The following is a 20,660-nucleotide window of genomic DNA, read 5'->3' as shown; positions in this document are numbered from 1 at the left end:
TAAAGCTCACAACACCTTCCCTTCCTTGTAAAGGTACCACGGCAGCTCCAAGGGTCACCCGCTTGCAGGGAGTTGGAATTCTGAGCTGCAACTCTGCTGAGAACTGTTGGTGTTTTGTTCTTGGGGAAAGTAGGGGACCAAGCAAAAGAAATACCCTGTGGCTTCCAGGGCTTCTGAGCAGAGAAAGCAGGACATAGCTGGTTCTAACCTAGGGGGCTGGTAGATGACATTAGTGTGACTATAGAAGGATCAGTCATGGGAAATGGAGGTTGGTGTGTGTGTGCTTGCACGCATGCACGTGTATATGCAGTATATGTGCATGTGTGTGCATGTGGTGTGGTGTTTGAGTGTGTATGCCTGTATATGTATGTGTGTGCCTGTGCCTGTGTGTGTAAGTGGTGTGTATATTTGTGTGTATGCTTGTGTGTATATGTATGTGTGTGTGGTATGTGTATGTGTGTGTGTATGTGTGTATATCTGTGTGTCTATGTGTGGTGTGTGTGTGGTATGTGTATGTGTGTGGTGTGTGTATATGTCTATGTGTATATGTGTGTGTTTGCATTCATGATATGTGTGTATATGTATGTGTTGTGTGTGTTTGTGTGACCATGCATGATGTGTATGTGTGTGTGTGTGTGTGTGTGTGTCTACTTTATACACTGAGCATATTTTGGGAAGAGGGGCAGCATTGTCCTTGCCTACTCTGTCCTGTTTCTCTTGCTGGTCTTCCTCAGTTGGTTGGCTATGTGCACTGAACACCAGACAAGCAGCTGCTGAGCTGGGTACATGTCCTTCTTCCTGCCCCCTGGGTCTCTGGAATGTGCTGCACATTCATCTGGGCTCAGGTGCCCGAGTGTCTTGGTGAGAGAATTCAGTACTGATTCTGAGAAAGGCCAAGAAGACATGCTGGGGACTTGGTCCTGGGGGAGGGATCCCAGCCCGGGTCTTCCTCGTCCTCTCAGGCAGAAGAGTTAGAATAGAAAACTAGTCAGTAACGATGCTGGCTGTGTCCTGGCAGGTGCCACATTTCTTCAGTCTGTGGCTGGGCTTTGTGGGTCCTTCCCTAGCCATTCCATCAACGCTCCATCCCAGACCAAGCACAGTGCCTACTAGATACTGTCTCCCCTGAGAATAGGAAAGTGGTGACAGGTGGGCGGGGCCTAGTCATACCCTTGAGTTTTACACCTGGAGATGGTGGAGGTGGGCTTGGAAGGGAGCAGACATACCGCTGTTTAGCTTTGCTGAGACAAGTCTTGCTTCTAAGGGTTTCCTGGAAACCATAACCAGGGTCAGGGAGACCAGTGTTCACACAGGTGCCTCAGCAGCTTGGGACCTCGAGGAAGGCACATCTGATGTATCCCAGCTCACCAGCATGCAGGGACAAGGACAGGCTGTGGTGTCACTGACAAGGAGCAGCCGGCTATGCTCTCCATGAATGCAAGCCTTCTAAGCTGGGGACAGGTCCCTCGCATTGGAGGAAAGCAGACTGAGGTCAGCTGTTCTCTGACATCTTGTGTGGGGTGTGATGGTGACAGAAATGGAGATCCAGGATGACAGAGAGCCTTTGCCTTCCACTCACGGGACCCATTTCAGTTCTAAGAAATGGCTCATTCCAAAAGGGTTTCCCTTCAATTCCTTGTTCACGCCTGTAAGTGTGTCCATGGATTTGACAAGATGGCTTTTATACACACACACACACACACATACACACACACACACACCACACACACACGGGAAAGGAGAAGGGGAGAGACAGACAGAGAGAGAGAGAGAGAGAGAGAGAGAGAGAGAGAGAGAGAGAGAGCATGTACTGGACCTACTGGGGGAAGTAGCAGTGCTGCCAGAGGCTGGGATGGATAAAGGAGGCTCAATAGACATTCCCTGGGGAAAGAATAAAAGGCTTTCCCTTGGGCTTTGAAAGGTATTTAGACGGAAAGGCAGCATGGGGCTGGTTGGGAAGAAGAGGTGGCAGATGTCTGCCACTAGGTGAGGCCACCAGCAGACCTTGCTGGGTCTTCAGAAGACTGAGCATGGCTGGAGTGGTCTCAACCAGGGAACTTGTGTGGCTAATCAGTTGCAGCAGGGACCCTCCCTTTTCTCAAAAAGGTCTCTTGGAGGTGAAGAGGCAGGGGCAGGGGCAGGTACAGGGGTAGGTGTAGGGACAGGTTCAGGAACAAGAGCAAGGGTAGGGGCAGGTGCAGGTGCAGGAACAGGGGCAGGGGTAGGGGCAGGTGCAGGAGCAGGGGCAGGTGCAGGAACAGGGGCAGAGGTAGGGGCAGGTGCAGGAACAGGGGCAGAGGTAGGGGCAGGTGCAGGAACAGGGGCAGAGGTAGGGGCAGGTGCAGGAACAGGGGCAGAGGTAGGGGCAGGAACAGGGGCAGGTGCAGGAACAGGGGCAGGGGTAGGGCAGGTGAAGGTACAGGGGCAGGGGTAGGAGCAGGGGAATGCCCTGACAGGGGCTCCTGGAGCTGAGTTCTGACTTCTCATCTCTTGTGAGCATGATGCAGACTTTTCCCTTTCCTTCTGCTTTAACAATAAGAAATATCAAAGGTGCTTCCAGCCCGGGAGATGAAGAGGCTAGGTAGGGCTGGCCCTCTGAGTTCCTGCCTCCTAGGATGCATTGTTTTTCTAGAACAAGAAAGAGAGAAAGAAACAGTTTCACTCGTAGGAGCTTTCCTCTCCCCCCTCAAGGAGGAGGTGGGTGTAGCATGTTTTTATTTTATGGTACTTTTTTGTCACTCACCACTCTGGGGGAGACTGCAGTGTGTGAGTTTGGGGTGTGTGGGGGAAGGTCCTCTCCTGGAGGAACAGTACGAGCAGATGTTACACCCCCATGTCTAGAAGGTGGGGGTGAGGACAGGCCTGGTTATATAAGGGGTGGTGGAGGAGGAGGAGACACGGCAGAGTCCGAGGGTGCAGCCTTGGCCCTAGTTCAGCTGAGAGAATGCTGATCAGGTGCAGCCTGTGGAATCCAGTATGGCTGTGGTGGCAGCAGCACAGGTGGACTGGTGGGGTTGGCAGGGCAGGTGTGAAGTGGAAATGGCCTCTGAGATACCAGGAGGCTCACAAGAGGACCGGGTACTCTGCTTCCTTTTCTCTTCCCTCCTGCTTGTGAACTGATTGTGCAAACCAGTTCTCCAGCAACCAACTGGGGAGGCATTTCCTCGATGCCTCCCTCTGCAGGCACTGTGATCACATGACCGTGGAACCGGCACACAGTGAGGGGGCCGAGGCGCCAGCTGTCAGAGTCTCATGGTGCCCAAAGCAGGGAAGCTTCTGGTACTTTTCCATCCCATGAACATAGAGGCTTGGTCCACAAGGTCACAGAGACCTGGACAGGTATATAGAAACAATCACTGTGCTCGGAGCCAATGTGGCTACTCAAGTCACTGAGAATGTGATGATCTGAACCCCGTGGGCCACATGTCCACCCCACCTCAAGGAGGACTGCACTGCAATGTCTCAGCAGGGTGGTGGTTCTTGAGACCCTCAGTCTCTTGGTGACCTTTATCTGCTCGTCATCCGCTTGATATCCACTTCTTTAGGTGGCTTGGGGCTCACCCTATGTCCTTCCTTACCCTGTTCAGCCCACATTGATAGTGGCTTTTCAGGTTGACCAGTTGGACTTTCTGAGCAGTAGCCAATACCTGGCCTGTGTGTTGACTTCAGTGCCATCTGTGCTAATGAGTTCACAGGCTCTGCACCCATGACGCTGGCACGGGCCCAGAGTATGCAGTCCTCTCGGTACCTGCTCTTTTCTGCCTGGCATTTGGTCATTGGCTTGTCTTTTTAGCTTAGTAAGGGGGGAGGGTAGAGCTGACTGGAAATTCTTGATTCTTCTGCGTTAGTGGTTAGTGGTTCTGATAACCAGCTGTGGACCCCCAGCACCTTGCCGTGCTCCGAGATTCTCTGTCACTGGAAAATTTTGTCCTCAGAGGGCAATGGCACTGACCCTTGTGCCTCACGTGAAGCTCCTGGAGTGTTCCTGAACTCTTGAAAGAAAGTGCTCAACAGGGAGTGGAGGAGATGGGTTCAAAATGGCTGCACGGTGATTTGGGAGAATCTCTAACCTTGAAAGTGAGAAAGGTGTTGGTGGTCAGTATGGTTTCCAGCAGGCTATTGCATACTGTGTCCTGGGTCATGGGTATGAAGCAGGGTGGCCTGAAGGAGTCTGTGCCTGCAGACCAGGGTGTAAGCCACTGGCCACATGGGAGCACTAGGCTGGTCTGAGCATCATCACCACTCAGCACAAAAGCACAGTTCATCTGCTAGATTACATATACGTTGCCTCAGTTACAGTTGGAGAAGTTTAGGTTAAATGAGGTCTATTAGTAAGGTTAATTTTACCCATTTCATTTATTTTTACTTAATTAAAAAACATATTTAAAATTTGTTAAATTTAAAATTAAAAAATGTTGAAATTCTTGTTTATTTAAAGTGTGTGTGTATGTGTGTGTGTGTGTGTGTGTGTGTGTGTGTGTGTGTGTGTGTTGTGCATGTTGTGGTATGTGTGTAGAGATCTGGAGATAGCTCTCGGGTTTGATTCTGTTTACCTGTTCCCAGGGTGGAACTCAGGTTGTCATACTTAGTGGCTTTTCCTACTGAGCCACATTGCTGGCCCTACATGGAAAAGATCTAAGTTTTACTTTTTAGAAGGTAGGTGCTAGAGCCAGGTATGGTAATGCTTGCCTGTAATATTAGCCTAGGAGGTGGGGCGATAGCGAGAGAGCAGAGGCTGAGGCAGGAAGACCAGGGGTTCAGATGTTCAGTGTGGTCCTCAGCGGTGGTCCTTAGTTGCTTGGTGTGTTCAAGGCCAGAGTGGATCCATGAGACACTCTCTCAAAACAAAGTAACATCCCATATCCCTAACAAAACTCTCCAGACTAAGAAACAAAGAAACAAACAAAAAAGAAACTATAAATGGTTACTAAGACATTAAATGTTGCTGTTACAATATTTCTCCTGGTCAAATTGGTCTAAGCCTAGCTCTCTACTATGAAGCTAGGCTCTGTTGTGCCTCACTTTCCACATCCAGGATGTGGGGAAACCACAGGTGGCCATTTTCTGGCTTCTGCTTACATGATGGAGCCCTTGGTATTTCTGGCACTGGTGTCCCAGAAGTGAAGCAGCCACCGCCAAGGGGTTCTTTGAGCTGCTTATCCCTGAGTTTGTCCCAGTTAGATACCACTGGAGGTTTTTCGAATTATACTTGTTTTGTAAACATCTGTTAAGAAATATAAACAGGGCTAATTTTTAGACCAACCTTCGCAGCTTTGTAGCTTGGAGCACAGCGAAGTCAATGGTGTTTTGAAAAGAGGGTCTGGAGAGGCAGCGCAGGGAATAAGAGCAGGTACTTGTAGGCATACATTTCTTTGTAACCTACCTTTAATAAGGATTTAACATCTCCTCTAGCCTACCACCAGCAGAGGTAGTGGAAGAGAAGAGTTGTTAGGATGTGGGGAAGTGGACCTGTTCAGCAGTAGTTCTTTGGGAGTGATCTCGATCTTCTTTGGCAGCAGTTCAGTCCCATAGCAAACGCCAAATATGACCTCAGAAGCTGCAGACCAGTCCTCTAGGCAGGCAGACACCACCACGAACCAGCAACTTCAGTTTAATCCTGAAGGAACTGCCAGGCTTACCGAGTGGCCCGAGGCAAGGCTGCGGAAGTAGCAAGCTGCCGCAGGAACCTCACAAGCAGCTTTTGGGTGAGTTTCTCTCAATGGCGGGGTTAGCACAAGTTACTTCGACAACACTATGGAAGGCGAACCAATACATGCGCATCGTTAACAAAAAACAGTGAGGCTCGTCCCCACTGTCTGTGGGTCATATTTATCCTCCTTCATCAACTGTCTTTCCTCGTGTTTGCTACATCCAAACATCCTTTCACCCGTGCCCGCTTCGGGAAAACATTCATGTGGCTGCTTTAGCAAGACGTCATCATTTGACACACCCGACTTTCCAAAGAACCTAGAAGTTTCCGCTTTAGGTATGGCCCTTGCAGGGGACCTGAGTTTAGTCCCCAGTACCCATTTTGGGCATCTTTCAACTTCTGTAACTCTAGCTCCAGGGTGGAGGAATGGGGGGTACCTGATGCCTCTGGTCCTCATAGGCACCTGTACTCACCCGCAGGTACCTGTGCACACCCTCACCCATACACACATACACACCATTAAAATAAAAATAAATCTTGAAAAGGCTGATACCCTGGAGTTTGAAGACAGCAGAGAATATGGCTTTGTTTCCATGAAAAGAAACAATAAGGTCAAGGCTCTCGAAGCTGAGGTGTGGGGGAAACTTCGGAGGACACCCAGTGACCCCGGCCCATTTGGCCACCCCAGGGAGGAAGGTCCGTTTCCACCTCCAAGGCTAATGTCATCCAACATCCAGCAGCCCAGAAATGGAAGTGGAACAGAATGGAGAAGGGCTTCTGGAAGGTTCCTCCTGAGGAGCGACATCCTGACTGCCAGCATGGTCCCTGTGAGGACAGCTGGCTTGGGGCGGGGAGTCTGGGCGCGTGCCCGCCCTCCGGGCACAGAGAGCCAATGCCAGGGCTTGTGTCAGGGGGAGCCACATTTCCTCTGCGTTCCTGGCTTCAAGTCACCTGAGCGCTGGGGATGAGCTGCCTCAAGGGACAGGCCTCGCTGCCGCTCGCCCGCCCGCCCGCCCGCGGGCAGTTGGCTCTAATCGCCGCAGGCACTTTGCACTCGGCGCAGGGTGGTATATCCAGTCTCTTATTTTTATTTTTCCATTTTTGACATTGTCCTTCAGTTCCTCTTCCACGCTCCCTGTTAAGCTGTTAAATCACTCCATTTATTTAGCGTGAGTGTTTCTGAGTATTCATTTTTATCTTGGTGAAAACCAGGCTTGCTCATGGGCACATAATGAAATTGCATAAATATACCCTTAGCTTGGAATCTAATTTATTCTTCCTGTTCATTACGGGGTAGAAGGCCATTATGAAATGTATAACTTTTTTTCCCCCAGTGCTGGGATTGAAAGGCTGTGGCTTGGGCTCTTTTTATTCTGATGATTTCGTCCTGATTCAATTTAAAGCTGGTTAGGGCTCAACTATTGGAGCATAATTGACAAAGATCAGTGTGGGCTGAAATGCTAACATCAGGTGGCTTCCCAACTCTACAAGCTTGTGGGTTAAGCGGCGATTCCAGGGGAGGCTCTTGTGTCTGCGGAGTCCCGGTATCTCCAGGAGAGAGGCCTGGGAGAACTGTGTCCTGCCCCGGTGTAAAGTATGGCCATTGCAAATGTCGCCCAATGCCACGTACCGGAAGGGTGGGCTCACCTCAGCTCCGAAACTCTCAGAAATGCTTGGGTATCTCTCTGAAAACATATCACCTGACCTACCAAGACTCGGAGGGATTGATGGCCTCATCCTGGCTGAGGTCACCAGGTCCCTTGATGGAGTCCAGCTTCCCCTGTCTTGGCCGATGACCACTCATAGATGAAGCACGTCTGTCACGAGAGACCAGGGAGCTTGTCAACTCGGCTAACTTTAGTGGCTAGCAAGCCCTAGGGCTCTGTCTCTGCTAGGTTTACACCCCAAACTTTTCACGTGGTGCCAGAGATCTGAACTTGGACCCTTTGGGCTTGCACAGCAAACTCTTTACTGGCCAAGTTGTTGGCACAGCTCCTTAGTCATCACCGAGTTCACCCACAGGAGTTAGACATTACAGGTTCACCTCACCGGGCCTTATACCAGGGCTGCAATTAAGAGCCTATCTTCCCCCTCCACAAATCTAACTTTCCCAAGTCCTGGTGGGAAGCGCCCTCTTTAGCACCAGCACACGTACGGTGTGAGGTGTTGTGCGTTCTTTCTCGGTTTTAGCTTTCTTAGAGAAAAACCCCAGCGTGGATTGCCAGGGCAAGAGATCTGTTTCTTAAGCTTTAATTTAAAATGACACCTGGATTATTTAGAAAAAGTCAAGAATATTTTTAGAAGTCTCTGCACTTCGGGGGATCCTCTATCTATAGCTACTGACATCAGGTATTGTAGGACATTTCTCAGGCAAAGTGTAGAAGCCACCTCACCCTTTAACTTACATATGCCCGGTTGTTGGAACAAAATGCTCAGTGTCTTTTGCCCTTTTTGTTGGCCACTTGGATTTTTTTTTTTTTTTTTTTTGTAGAAGTGGTTATTTGAACAATCTGTTTCTATGGGGTCTTATTTATTTCAGGGCGCTCTTTACATATAGGGAATAGTCATATTTTACTTGACACAGGGTAGGAGTTGCTTCTAAACCAGTGTGATCAAGGCCATCAGATGAACTTGGGGCATAGATCTGAGCTCAAGAGAGTGGCCTTTGAAACCTCCAGAGAACCAGAGCCATCGAGACCCTACGGGCGTATCTTTGCCTGAAGTTTCTGGATCTGAAGAAATAGCACGTGACCCAGGAACGTGTGTTTTGTGGCTGTGTTAAAGCTGCTCTAAGAAGTCTCCACACTTGCCCACCTGCCCCAAGTGACTGAAATGTTCTGGTCTAGGGCAAGGAGCCATGCCCTATGAGGGTTGTGGTCCTCAGGTTGTCCTTTCCTGAGGTGGAAGGAGCCAGGGACCGAAGGAAAGCTACAGAGCAGAAAGTAGACACATGTCTTCCTCGAAATGGGTAGAAACAGAAAGTTTGGTTCTGCCCCAAAGTCTGCTGCTAGCTAGCGTTGTTCAGGAGAAGGGAACAATGTTCTTCCTGGACATTCCAGGAAAGACCTGATGTGGATCACCTCGTGTCTCCATATGTCCTTGCCCAGCCTCCCCATGGAGGGGTCTTATTTGGAAGTAGTCTTTTTTCAGATGTAGTCAGGTTAATGTGAGCTTACACTAGATGAGGACCGACCCAAACCCGGTTTATCTCAAAAGACACAGCAGACATTCAGGAGAGAGATCAGGAGGTGGCGGAGGGATGATTTGTTTGGTCTGACAGAAGGCAGAGGAAAGGACCTGGGAGGCCAAAGGCTGCTGTCTCAGTGTGTCACCCTTCAGAGCATCGTGTGGAGACCAATTCCCAGAAACACAGCATTTCTTCTCCTCAGTCTTAGCCATGGTGGACTGTGGCCAAGAGGAAGACAGAATCTCAGTGGGAGCAGAGGATGGGAGTCAGCCTGGGTCAAAGTTCCTGGTGTCTGACAGCATCCCAGGATGGGGCTCTGGGTCTACTGAAGACCTCTGTGTCCTGGGTCCTGATACCCGAGGGACATTCTCAGTCGATGGACCAGCTGGATGGCTGTCCGGGGGCTTCTGTTTGTTGCTGCAGCTGTGGTGTCAGTTTCAATTGGCTGAGGCAGAGGCAGAATCGTCTGGATGTCATTTCTATCTGTGGCAATCCCCTAAAACCAGGAGTTATCGAGGCCCCTGAGGCCTGTTGCCCTGGCCCCCACTCTGGTTTGCCCATGACGGGCTGTTATTTTCCTAAGGGGCCTTCCCCAAAGCGCAGAGGGACATAGAGTCTAATAAGCCAGAAAATGACAGCTTCCCAGGGGCAGACATGCCAGATAGTGCAAACATAGTTCTTCTCTTGGACACACTGGTGTGAAGTCCCAGACGATCAGGGTCTGGCCTAGCAATGGCTGCCGCCGGTTCCTGACTCCGTCCAGAATTCCCTCTCTGGATTTCCAGCCAGCCTCTGGATGCACTTCAATCCCCATTTGTTTTTTAGGGCTTGTTCAGCAGACCACTCCTGAGCAGCTGTCCTGTACTTGAGGGGTGCGTCTCGTTCTCAGCAGAGATGATGTGAATTTGTGGGACCTCTTTGTGTCTGTCACTCCTGGCCTCTCACCAGGAGCTACCCTGATGCTGAGACCCCCACAGTCTTAAAGCCTCAGAAATACCTTGAATGACATCATCCTTGCTGTGGGACCAGCACCTTGGGGCGACAAGACACATTCCTTTAGGAAGCTGTGTCCTCAAATCAGCTATAATTTTTGGGTTTATTTTTATTTTTATATTCTGTGACATTGCAGAGTTTGGGCTAAAGACAGAAGTTTTTTTTCCCCCCCAAAGTCCGCTTTCATATTTAATGCCTAGAGACAATTTTGTGTGTGGGGGGGTGTAAAATTGTCCCCAAACTGCCCTCTGCTGCCTTTGTGCTAATTTGGCCGTTACAAGATGACATTGAAAAACAGTTAGTGATCTGAGAAAAGTTACAGAATAGGTGTACAGTATGCTCTTCCTTGGCACCAAAAATACGTCTCCTGTGCCTAGGGAAGTCTGAGAGCATATATATGCACAAAATGTTAGCACGAGTTATTTCGGGTTAGTGGGATTATGGGATATTTTTATTTTCTTCTTTTTGCATATGTGTAGTTTCTAAATCTTCTGCACTGAATATGTATAACTATCATAATCAGGATAAAATTAAAACCAGATTTTGTCACAGGCTGCTTGTACCTTCTGACCAGAGATGGCCCAGGCCACTCCTCTTGGAGCACAAAACTCCCTCCTGTTTGGTCCCTGAGCTCTAGGGGCCCCACCTGCATCTCTTCCTTTTGTTCTCAGGTTTGGGTGTCCTGGGACAGGCAGGGCATCTGCCAGACTGAGTTGGTGTTGACATTTCAGGATCATTCTTTTGAAGACAGCCTTGTCTGACAAAAGGGAAGCATAGCCCCCCCCCCACCCCACAGGTGAGGCACCCAGGTTTGCTCATCTCAACCTGAACCATAGCGCCTTTCCTCTGTCCAGTCATCAGCCAGTGATGATGATGGGGCTTAGCCATGATATGGCTGGGTGTGGTACACCGTGGCTGGGGTTTTCTGGGTGTGTCTGTGGTTGTGTATTTCCGAGGGCTGGAACAGGCTGCCCCAGGAAGATGACAGAAGTGTAGCATTCGTCTCTGGCTATGGAAGATGGGCAGTTTGGCCTGTGGGACCCTGTTCTATATTGGACAGAGTCCATGTGGCAGAGAGGAGCTGGCGTGGTGTGCTCACAGCCAGTGCCCACCAGGAAGTGCTAGTTGCCTCCTGAGCCTCACTTCTGTCTCTGGAACACAGGGTTATGTCTCCTTTCCACAAGAGTGTCCTGCCCATGCCTGCAAGGAGAGCAGGTACTGAACATGCTTTCTCCACCTTTTGTGTGAGGACAATGCTAGCCACTCATCTAAACCAGCATGGGCAAACGCTCAACACCATTCAGCTCAAAGCCATTTTGGTAGGAACTGACCCTTCCCCATGCTCACGGCTCATGTCCTTGTGTGTGTATGTGTGTGTGTGTGTGTGCAAGCATGCATGTGCACAAGTATGTGGGGGACGAGAGGTTTACCTTAGGTATCCTTAGAATAAGGTCCAACACACAGAGAGGGGGGGGAGAGAGAGACAGAGACAGACAGACAGAGAGAAAGAGAGACAGAGACAGGGAGACAATTTCATTTAGAAACAGGGTCTCTAACAGGAGGCCCAGAATTCCCTGGCATCATTGGGCTGGCAGGTCACTGGGCAGCAGGAAGCTTCCCGTCCCTACCTCCCCAGTGCTGGGAGTACAGGGGTATTGCCAATATGCTTGGCTTTTCTCGTTCATTTGCTTATTTTGCTTTTAATGTGGTTCTGGGGATGGGACTCAGAATCTCATTTGTGTTGTTAACACGTTACTGACCGAATATTTCCCCAGCAGCCACATACATTTTGAAAAGTCACAGCTTGTGTCCACGGTTCTGTGCTGGTGACAGCCCCATGGTCCCTTCCCAACATTATCAGAGGGACCACAAACAAGGGCTCCTGGCTGACCACAGCAAGCTGTCATGACACCAGGACCTTTCACCCTGACTGCCTGGGCGTTCGCTGACTTATGTCATTGTCTCACCCACCCCCACTCTCCTGGTTGCAGCCCCCCTGCTCTCCCTCTCCATCCCTATATCTACCAGCTCCCTTTCGGACCACCAGCCTGGCTTCCTTCCTGTAGACTTCTTCCTCCCTCTTGTCTGTACCGAAGCACCAAACACATCTTTGCACATTTCTTGTTCCAGTCCTACCCTAGCCTCCGGGTAGCGCCATCCAAAGCCGTGCAGTCCCCGTTACAAATGTGGCTCTTCTGAGGGCCACCCTGACTCCGCCACCAGCCCCCCCACTGTAGACAGACACAGGCTGTGCGTACAGGTGCTCCCCCCAGAAGTGCTGGGCTTGGCTCCTGCCTCCACCTCCTCCCAAGCAACCACAGGCTGGGATCTATCCCTGTTGTCTCATCCACTGCACGCTGTGGGTACCGTGCAGGTCTGTGAGAGGAATGGGGGCAGCTCTGAGGCATCCTGCCTCGAAGCAATTAAACAGAGGGCTCCGGGAAGCCCCAGCCCTTGCCCAGGTTATTTGTACTGAAGGCTTCCTGGGACTCTGTGGCCAACACTGCAGATCAGGGCTGAATCATCAGATTCCCTGGTGGCAGGGATTTTGTTCCTCCTTGTATGGTGAGCTGGCTGAGCCTCACCTGGCGCTCCTCTGTGTGCTGACTCAGGGGTGAGCCCCAATGACAGGACTGGCTGTGTGGACATAGATTTTGAGGAACACATCCAGACTGAGGAAGAACAGAGCCAGTCTCCGTTAGCTTCCCGGGGAGCTTATATTCGGGGAAGAAGGAATAGGTTTGTGCCAAGAGGGACTTTATTTTTAGGCAGATGTGAGGAGGGAAGGGGTCCTTGTGGGAAGTATCCTAGACTGGTGCTGGTCCAAGGCCTCAGACTCCTCTGTCTTGTTAGTTTGGGAAAAGGCATTGTCTCCTGTGAGTACCTTGGTAGGTAGGCTATGGTGATGTATGCTGGTGCCCGGATCTTTCTGTCTCTCTCTGTGTCTCTGTGTTTCTGTCTCTTTCTGTCTCTGTCTCTCTGTCTCTTTCTGTCTCTCTTTCTCTCTGTGTCTCTCTCTCTGCCCCTCCCCCACCCACCCACTCCCCATCCCGCTCATTCAAATGCTGACAGCAGAAAGCCATCATTCGATCTAAATTTGCAGGGTGCCCGTGCTGAAGGAGTCAAGCTGCCTGGGAGGGATTCTGAGCAAGGCAGTGGAGCCTCCAGAGGCTTCACTTGCTTCCTGAGCTCCCCACTTCCCCCAGACCCAGAGGCAGTCAGCAGGGGCTGGCAGGGACTGAGCACCTCTGCCGGAGGCCTCAAACATAGTCTGTGTGGGGTTCTGGGGGGGTATAGAAATTCCAGATACCTCTGCAGTTTCTTCCAGGAAGGGGCTACTGGCTCCTCCCTGGGAATCCAGCAGTAAATCTCACAAGTCCAGGTGGCAAGTCTCAAGCCCAGAGAACCCAGGACTGAGGCAGAAGAGTCTGTTTACTCTCGCTGACTCCTAAATCTACACACTACTCAGTAACCCCTGCTGTGGACCTGTCACGGGGAAGGTCTAGGAACTGTTCCTGTGGAGGTTCTAGTGTCTGGTCAACCCACTGAAAGGTGTCACAGACATTCATTCATGTATCTCTGGTTCACATAGGCCACCAAATACGGAAAGACCTGCCAGGCAGGCCACTGGCTGTCAGGGCTGGATGTTCCCTCATGAAGAATTTCACAGATAGAGACCAGCACAAGTTAGAATGGACTGGGTGCAGGGATGTATGTTAGGACCCAGCAGGGCTGGACTAAATCAACTAAACTAAGTCACTTTTCAGGATGCCTGCCCACCCACCCCTAGGACGTGGTTACCACCCTAGAGCTACTCTGGCCTCCGAAGCCCAGACGAGGCTGACGGGAAGCCAGAGCATATTGTTGGAAGAGGAGCTTCAAGTGGGTTCTGCCCTGGCTGAAAGCCACCCACCTGTTAGAGCCTTGGGGCCCCTCTCGATGGCATGCTTTGTGAGGATATCCTGTCCTCTGCCCTCCCTTCCTCTGTCTTTCGGGTGCCTCAGAGACTATCGCCTCTTCCATGGGGTTCCCTTCACTGCCCCATAGGAAGTTCTTATCTTTCCTAGGCTTGTCCTTTCTACCTGGTTCTGGACCAAGTGCCCATACGGACCCCATAAAAGCTTCTCTTCTTTCTGCGGTGGACCCAAGGTCCTCCTCGGTTTAGGCACCTACTGCCTTGGGCACCACTTTCTACTTGAGCTGTGGTTCCTCTTCTGGCCCACTCCTGTCCTCCAGCGCCTCTCTCTCCTGTGAGCCGTCGAGCTGGCCCCGTGGACATTTGCAAAGATGGGGATGGTAGTGGGAATTCTCCTGCCTCTGTGTTTTTGATTCCTCCCAGGGATGCCAGACCTTGCTCTGTGCTCTCAAGTCCGCCTGAGTTCACGTGATAACCATGGGGGACGGCGATGGGAGGTGAACAAACTTGCTGGGCACTGTGGCAACTTGTCAAAACAAGAAGAAAGCTAGTCCCTGAATGCTTTTCTTTCTTTTTAATAATAATGATAATGATAATAATAATAATAATAATAATAATAATAATAATAAAATAACAAAACAACAACAACAACAACAAAAACCAATCAGAGCTGTCCTGAGGACATTGAGTGTTCAGAGCTCTGGATGCCTTTGTGGGTAAAGAAACCCTTTTATTTTATTATTTTATTTTATCTTTATTGGTATTCTGCCTGCATGCATCTATGCACCATGCATGCATGATGCCTGAAGAGGATGCCAGGTCTCTGGGACTGGGGTTCCAGTTGGTGGTGGGCAGCCTTGTAGGGGTGCTGGGAATCAAACCTGGGACCTTTGGAAGAACAGCCAGAGCTCTTACCAAGTAAGCCATCTCCTCAGGCCCTGTAAAAATCTTTTAAGAGTCAAAGTGGCACTGAGGGACGCTGGGGGTGGGTGCAGCAGGACAGACAGACACCGTTGCTTCTGTCCATTTGCTTGCCCGTTGCCTGGGCATGGTTGCTGAGCCATAAGGCAGTCATAGCATCTTCTGAGGCTGGGGCGGGGCGGGGCTGCTCCTTGGCCCTTTGCAGATGGGTAGGCCGGTGGGGAGGGTGCTAGCAGATCTCTCTGGACTCTCCTTCAACACCACCCATCCCAGCTTGTCTCACTGAACCATTTCCCCAGCCTGAGTGGATTCAGCCTTCAATCCCAAGAGAGACTCTGTGTCCTCTCCTTGTAAGGACACCATTTGCACTGGATTAAGCATATGCTAATGCAACCACATCTTAATCCCATTTCCGAAGACCCTGTTGCCAAATAAGGTAACATTCAGAGAGACTTGGGGTTAGGACTTCAGACTAAGCCTTTTAGGGGGGCACTTCGACCCATAGCATGAGCTGCCTGGGAGAAGCAGGGAAAGACTAGTGAGATGTCAGGCCTGGTGTGCCTGTCTGCTGGGACCCTGGTCACCCTCCTCGATCGGGGAACCCCTCCCCCTGCTTCAGTGGTGCGGTCCTTGCAGACTCAGCAAGGCAGCAACAGGCACATTCTTCTATTATTGTGGCTGCCAGAGCTCCAGGACCAACGGGGTTTATAAAAATAAAGTCATGTCATCTGCTGTTCTGCATCCCCTAAAACAGGTTATTAAGGGGAAGTGGGGACTCTCAGAGGCAGATGGAGGAGCCCTTGATCTGCATGAGGTGCCGTTTCCATGGCTCAGAAAGCTCCGTGGAGGGAACGAGGTATAGAAAGACATATATACCTGAGCCGTCGTTAGGTAACAGAGGCCCACTATTGGCCGCCGGGTTAGAAATGAGAGAGCAGGCTTGAGTGGATGGGCTCAGCGGGGAGTGGATGGCATGGGGGGGGGAGGCTTACAGCGCAGCCTTCTTTCTGCACACAGAGATGCTTGGCACAGCTGCAGAAGTCAGCCCCATCCCATTCTCTCTCTCTCTCTCTCTCTCTCTCTCTCTCTCTCTCTCTCTCTCTGTGTGTGTGTGTGTGTGTGTATCTGTGTGTGTGTCTGTGTGTGCGTGTAGGGTTTTAGGAAGCCAGGTACCTTCTGTAGGAGCCAGCAGCCTGGGTATTTCCCAAAGACCCAACTTTTCTGTCTTATAGAAGGACAGTTGACAAAAGGCAACGCAGACAGGGTGCGCTTTCAGCACACACAGGTACAGACATGGGACTTGGGGGAGAAGTTAGGCCTTGTGCTGTGTGGGCAGTGATACCAGTGTGGGAGTTATGGGGTCCACTGGGAGAGGTGGAGCCCAGAAATCTCAGGGATATCACCGGTCAATTTTTCACCTACTCTGTGTCCTCTGCCTAGAGGTTCCCAGACAGCTTGGTGGCAGTGCTGACAGAAGGGAGAGACTAACCTGAATCCCAGACTTCCCTGCTCTATACCCTCTCCTCAGTGTGAGTACCCCAGTGTAGGTTGTCAGGGTGAGGTAGAAGGTGAATCCTAGTCTACACAGCCTCTGCTGCACAGGATAAACCACATGACCATCCAGGGCAGCACAATGGAGTCGGGTATTCTGTGCACTCCTGGCTTCTGGGACTGGCTTATTCGTGGCAACAGTGTCTACACCTCCAATCTGTTGACTTCAGAAGTCTTGGCTCCAACCTCTCTGGAGGTCAGGGGCACTCTGTTTTATGACCAGACTTATGCACAGGGCTTGACCCCTACCTAGGCCACTGTACATCTGTCAGTCTATTCTAATGGCCATCAGTGGGGCAGACAGAGCCCCACGTCACCTCTGTAAGGATCTAACATCACAGGAAAGGTAATATGATATGTGGGTGGCCGTCCTGGGGCTGCCTCTTTTGGGAAGGAAGTTAGATGCTGCCATGGTTCAGCGCTTCTACAAGGCTGGTTCCACCAGTGAGCCTTAGGGTGCCGTCTACTGAGCCTCATGGCTCCTGTCCTCTGACTGGGACCCCGGGAACTGTTGCTGTCCTGCTTTGTTAAGTCTCACTGACTGCTGACTGCCTGAGGTTGTGCTTTGTTAAGTGAATTCCTACCAGCCAGGAAGTGGCTGCCCAGCTGGGCAAGCTCTCTGCTCTCATTGCTCTTCAGTGTGACCCGTGCTTATAGCTCAGTGCACCAAGAGTAAACGTCCCCTAGATCATAGCTGAGGGACACAAGGACCACTGGAAGCCTCAGAGTGGTGGCAGAACTTACATGGAAGCCACCTGAGGCTTGGAGTCCCTATTGGACAACCACTTCTGCCCTGGGGAAGGGGATGCACTTACCATTTGACTAGTTATTTCAAGAGATAGTTAGATCAACAACTGGGGAGAGTCATTTCCGCCATGGGGGGCCCTCTGGAATTCTGATACCCTTTCCAAGGGGAAGCGGGGATGTTCCCGCAGACACAGGGATCCTGAAGGGCACGTCAGTTCTGTTTACACAGTGTGGTTGCAGAAAACCTTTCTGAGGCATGGTTTCTTCTGAAAGAGGCTTGCGTGTGAGATAAAGCTGTGTGTACAGGAGCCAGCAGATGTCACCAGGGCCCAGCCCCTCCTGGAGATGGGGATTTGTTTTCTTGGTGGTGAGCATGACAATGTTGGTCACTTTTGGAAAACTCATGTGGGACTTGGGGACGTTAGGCAGTGACTCTGGAAGGGACCTCTGTGTGGAGAGGACGTCCTTCCTGCTGGCTGACTAGTGGACTTGCACACCTGAGTTTGTGCCAGTACTGTTAGTAGGAAGTTTTGTCCCTGGTGCCCTGAAGTACACAGGGCCATTCAGGCCCCACCCCACACCCCTCTTGCCCAGTGGCCCAGCCTACAGTCCACAGTGCCAAAGAAAACACCCAGAGAGCTTAGAGGTAGTGTTCATGGCTGAACACTTAGGTCTGATGGTGAATCGTGTGTAAGGATCTTCTTGGTCACATGGCCCGGGGATCTGGTGCCGTTGGTAGAATGTTTGCCTAGCATGCCAGTATCCCCGAGATCCATCCCCCCGGCACCTTATAACTCAGGCGTGTGGCGGTGTATACCTGTGATCCTAACACTCAAGAGGCAGAGTCAGAAGGATCAAAAGTTCAAGGTTATCCTTGGCTCCAGTGATTTCAAAGGTAGCTTGGGCTACTTGAGGCCCTGTCTCAAAACAGCAGATGATCAAACTTTGTTCTTTAATAAGCGCTTGGCACTGACCTGGAGATGCCAGATCTCCAGGTGCTGTGAGGCCACAGTGGTCTGCCTGTTTTTCCTGGAGGAGCAGACTGTGCTCCTCCAATACCTTCTGAAGTGGATAGGCTTGATTTGGGTACAAGCGTTCCCCCCCCCCCCATCATCCGGTTTGTGCTGGTTTTAGCAATCATCTGGGAGATGCAAGCATCCCGTCCTTTTGTAAACAGGGCTAGGGGAGGAGAGCAGTGTTCACAGCTGTGCTCATGGACATGGAAAGGCAGACATGGCTATTCTGTCGCTGGTCTCAGAAAAGTCATCTGATGAGGTGGCCCAAGCTGGAACCCAGGTGTGTCTTAGTTTCCCTCCTTAAAAGTGTGGCATGTTTTTGGGAACCAGGTTTGGCTGGCATCCACAAAAGGCTCTTAAAACTGGCTGCCTATGTCAAGGTCTGAGGCAGAGCTTTTGTGTATCAGCTCCAGGGAAAAGGCTGAGGTCTGCTGCTGCCTTTAGTCAAAGGTCCAGACGTTGCTTCCTGCAGAGCTATTGTCTGACTCATTTCTTATTCACAGGCAGGACAAACCATTCATTCAGAAACCCCTGGAGTTCTGGGCCCCAGATCACAAGAAGGTCTTAATGATCATTTAACCCAACTCTTAATTTTATCAACAGAGAAACTGAGGCTTTGTGCTTGCCTGGAGGGAAGGCTCTGAACCCCTCAGAGCAGTCCCGACAGCCATGTTGCTGCAAGGGGGTGATGGGAGGAAGACTTGAGGATGCTGGACTTTTTGGGAACCTTCCCAAGTGAGGGCTGATTGGGATCTGCTGGTGGGCTCGGAAGGTTGGATGGTCAGTAGCCTTGTCTCTCCCCGACACATGACTTTCCATGCTCAACCGACTGTTTCCCCAGCTGCAAATTTCTCAGTTTCAAAGTCAAACAATGTCTCATCATTTGGAAAGAAGCAGACCACGGTCCCTCCACTCACCTGTCGATCAGCATGGCTTCCTGACTTTTAGGCTGTTGAGCGCAATGCTGCTGGGAACAGGGTGTAAAGCCATCAGAGACCCATTTTCTGGTGTTTCAAGTATATACCCAGAAGTGTCCATGCTGGAGAGGCCACTTGCTTTTCCTTGGTGCGGGGTAGGAAGCCAGAGCCTCGCCAAGTTCATGGTGTATCCCTGAGCTGAGCTCCAGCCTTAGGCTTCTTATTACCGTTTGCTTCTGGGCCTCATGGGAGAGGCAGACCGCAGGCAGCTGTGGCAGGAGTTGCTGGCCTGAGTCCTTACTTCATCACAGGATGAAAAGATACCTCCTCATAGCTGTGGACTTTGAGAAGAACACAGTGCCTTGGGATTAGCATCTTTTCCAGAAGCATGTTCAGTCATCTGAATGCCTGCTGGGGTCTTTCTGTCTTCCTTGATGGCAAGTGCTAACCCTGGTCCTCCTCACAGTAGCCAAGGTTGGCCCTCTACGACAGGGGTGGTCCCAGACCACTGATGGCCATCTCTACAGTATGGCTAGGTTGCCGGTCCGTGATGGGGTTGTGATGCGGCTCTAATGACTTTTCTTTTCTTGTTTACTTTGCCCCAATTGCAGAGCTGACCATGCTACTATAAACTCTGGTCTTTTAGGACACACGATAAAAGGCCAGAGTCAACAGGATTGTTAATGGGCCAGCATACTTTATGAACTGAATAAATTTTACTAATTTGTATTAGCAAAACAGTGTTAAGAAGACAGAGATATAGAATCCCCGCAGCACAGTGGGAAATACTCCCCTCACAGCACTCTGCAATGGTTTCCACAGCTTATAAGGAATTATAGCGTGGACCCTGGCCCTCTACCTTGGAGTCCCCCTTTAGGACACGTTGAAGCCTGGGTATCACTGATAACTCCCAACCTGCTTGGTCGTAGATGTACACGTGGTCACACAGCCAGGGCAATTCAGACCTCTTAGCTTAGCTAAAAGCAGAGCCTCTGTGCTGAGCTGCCACTCAGCACACCGAAGTGCAACTTCTGAGTGTACAGAGAATTGCCTCTTGAAATAATACTGAACAGAATACCACTGATATGAACAGGTTCCCGTCACACCAGTGTGCAAAGGGTGGCATGTGGACCCCAGAACGCTGTGCTCAGCCAGATATTGGTGAGCGCAGCCGATCTACCTCAGGACCCGGTGAGCAGACGTGGCATCAAGGACAAAGCCACACTCCTCCCCTGAAGGACCCATGGCCTTTTGGGTACCTCCTCCCATCCCTGGCCTCCTCCAGCCTTCCTTGGTATACCTCCCATCCCCCTGTATAAACTGAGGCAAATGGACACTGCTGTGGGGCACTGTTCAGCCTGGACACTTGGTTTGGTCTTCAGGTGAAAGAGCAGAGAGAGCTGGGTTGGTCCCTCTCTTTTGGAACGTTGTTCTGGGCTCCACTTAGGACAGGTGTTCCCTGGACAGCCCTTTTAGATGCTCCCAACCAAGGCTCATGTCTCCTAGGCATGTCAAAGGGATACTCTTGTTAGCCCAAGGAAGTTCATCTGCACGCATGCATGCCTATGTCTGTGTGTGCTTATGTATGTGGTTGTATGAGTGTGTTCAAAATTGTTTCTAATGATGTGTGTGAACATGTGTGTGTGTGCGCGTGTACATGTGTGGAAGTGTCCCTGTACCTATGTGAATGTACGCACCTGTGTTCACATGTGTGAGTGAGGGTGTGAATGCTGATGAGTGTGTAGATGAGTGTGTGTGTGGC

This window comes from Micromys minutus (assembly GCF_963924665.1).
Source record: "Micromys minutus genome assembly, chromosome: 10".
Taxonomy (NCBI): Eukaryota; Metazoa; Chordata; class Mammalia; order Rodentia; family Muridae; genus Micromys; species Micromys minutus.
The sequence above is the reverse complement of the archived record's forward strand: the minus strand, read 5'-3'. Positions refer to the sequence as shown.